Source organism: Oncorhynchus clarkii, unplaced genomic scaffold (assembly GCF_045791955.1).
Source record: "Oncorhynchus clarkii lewisi isolate Uvic-CL-2024 unplaced genomic scaffold, UVic_Ocla_1.0 unplaced_contig_7590_pilon_pilon, whole genome shotgun sequence".
Taxonomy (NCBI): domain Eukaryota; kingdom Metazoa; phylum Chordata; class Actinopteri; order Salmoniformes; family Salmonidae; genus Oncorhynchus; species Oncorhynchus clarkii.
Window position 1 is genome coordinate 93,436 of NW_027258197.1, and position 2,718 is coordinate 96,153.

Genomic DNA, 2,718 nt, shown 5'->3' on the forward strand with positions numbered 1-2,718 from the left:
ACAGATATCAGGAAACCTTTAGGGATATGGTCTAGAGAAAGACTCCACACCAACAGATATCAGGAAACCTTTAGGGATCTGGTCTGGAGAGAGACTCCACAATAACAGATATCAGGAAACCTTTAGGGATCTGGTCTGGAGAGAGACTCCACACCAACAGATATCAGGAAACCTTTAGGGATCTGGTCTGGAGAGAGACTCCACACTAAGAGATATCAGGAGACCTTTTGGGATCTGGTCTGGAGAGAGACTCCACACTAACAGATATCAGGAGACCTTTAGGGATCTGGTCTGGAGAGAGACTCCACACCAACAGATATCAGGAAACCTTTAGGGATCTGGTCTGGAGAGAGACTCCACACCAACAGATATCAGGAAACCTTTAGGGATCTGGTCTGGAGAGAGACTCCACACTAACAGATATCAGGAGACCTTTAGGGATCTGGTCTGGAGAGAGACTCCACACTAACAGATATCAGGAGACCTTTAGGGATCTGGTCTGGAGAGAGACTCCACACCAACAGGTATCAGGAGACCTTTAGGGATCTGGTCTGGAGAGAGACCACAGCAGCCGTCATTGAGAGATCCCAGTCCACTTCCACCACTAGATATTTACTGTCCTGTTCTTTGTACCCAGCACCCTGCAGATGGAATCCAGCACCCTGCAGATGGAATCTAGCATCCTCTTTTAAGGAGACACTGTGTGACTCATTAATCGTCAACAGATCATAACCTCCAAGGGGCTATTAAACTCACTATTTTGGCCGCCAAACAGAACTGGCAAATGTTTCATTTGGACCAATAAGTTATTTAAATGTTTTCGCTTTCTCAAACCCTGCGTACAAGTGCAACAAAACACTCCTTTCAAAGTCAACATTGTGTCAAAAATAAACGCACGGCCCTTTAATGAATGTATTTTATTTGTTGTTTCATGTTACAGTGAAAATGTAGAAAACACAAATGTTGTCATAACAACAAACACAATGCTGTCTCAGATAAAGTGATGAATTATACCATTTCTAAACCATAACCTTTTATCTAACGAGCCATATTTAACAAGCTTTACTTAACTTTCTTTATTTAACTTTCTTTACCAAACCTTAACCCTTTATTTACCAAACCTTAACCCTTTATTTACCAAACCTTAACCCTTTATCTACCAAACCTTAACCCTTTCTTTACCAAACCTTAACCCTTTATTTACCAAACCTTAACCCTTTATTTACCAAACCTTAACCCTTTATCTACCAAACCTTAACCCTTTCTTTACCAAACCTTAACCCTTTATTTACCAAACCTTAACCCTTTATTTACCAAACCTTAACCCTTTATCTACCAAACCTTAACCCTTTATCTACTAAACCTTAACCCTTTCTTCACCAAACCTTAACCCTTTATTTACCAAACCTTAACCCTTTATCTACCAAACCTTAACCCTTTCTTCACCAAACCTTAACCCTTTATTTACCAAACCTTAACCCTTTCTTCACCAAACCTTAACCCTTTATCTACCAAACCTTAACCCTTTATTTACCAAACCTTAACCCTTTCTTCACCAAACCTTAACCCTTTATTTACCAAACCTTAACCCTTTATCTACCAAACCTTAACCCTTTATTTACCAAACCTTAACTCTTTATTTACCAAACCTTAACCCTTTATCTACCAAACCTTAACCCTTTATCTACCAAACCTTAACCCTTTATCTACCAAACCTTAACCCTTTATCTACCAAACCTTAACCCTTTCTTCACCAAACCTTAACCCTTTATCTACCAAACCTTAACCCTTTATTTACCAAACCTTAACCCTTTATCTACCAAGCCAAGATAGTCATTTGACTGAAAATTATTCTTGCTTTTGCTAGCCCATGTGAGAATCGCACAAACCTTTAGAATTCAGGTCAACGTTAGTGTGATATCTGTACCATCCGTCACTTATCCAACTCTTAGCTGATAGACAGCCATATATTCTATAAATGTGATATATTATATATTTTATATTTTCATTTGGATAGTCTGGATAGTTGATCTGTTGATGCTCTACAGATGGTCCTACTATCAACAACGTATCTGTTGACAAGTAACTGCTTGCTAAGGTTACCGTTAGGGTTAGGTTTAGAATAAGGGTTAGGGTTAAGGTTAGGGTTAGGGCTAGGGTTAGGTTTAGAATAAGGGTTAGGGTTAAGGTTAGGGTTAGGGCTAGGGTTAGGTTTAGAATAAGGGTTAGGTTTAAGGTTAGGGTTAGGGCTAGGGTTAGTAGATAGTGGAAATGGTACTGGTCTGTGGATAGTCTGTAGAGCACATATGTCAGAGTCAAGGCCCGCGGGCCACATCCGGCCCGCAAGAAGGTTTTTTACGGCCCCTGGGATGATCTTGATTTATTATTAGAACCGGCCCGCAGCAAGCCGGCAGCCCGCAGATCTTTTACACGCACCAATACTACATTTCCCACAATGCAAAGGTGACGCACCGAGCAGTAGGCTGCTTCATTTCAATATTTATTGGCACAGCAGTCGTCAGCATCACAGTAAAATTAACTTTCAGATACCCATCAAAAATGGCAAAACGGAAGGTGGATACTGAGAACCGGGGGTTTCAAACAAGGTGGGAGTCGGAGTATATGTTCACGAAGGTAGCTGGAAAACCTGTGTGTCTTCTGTGTGGAGAAAGTGTGGCGGTACTGAAAGAGTATAATCTGAGACGACATTATGAAACG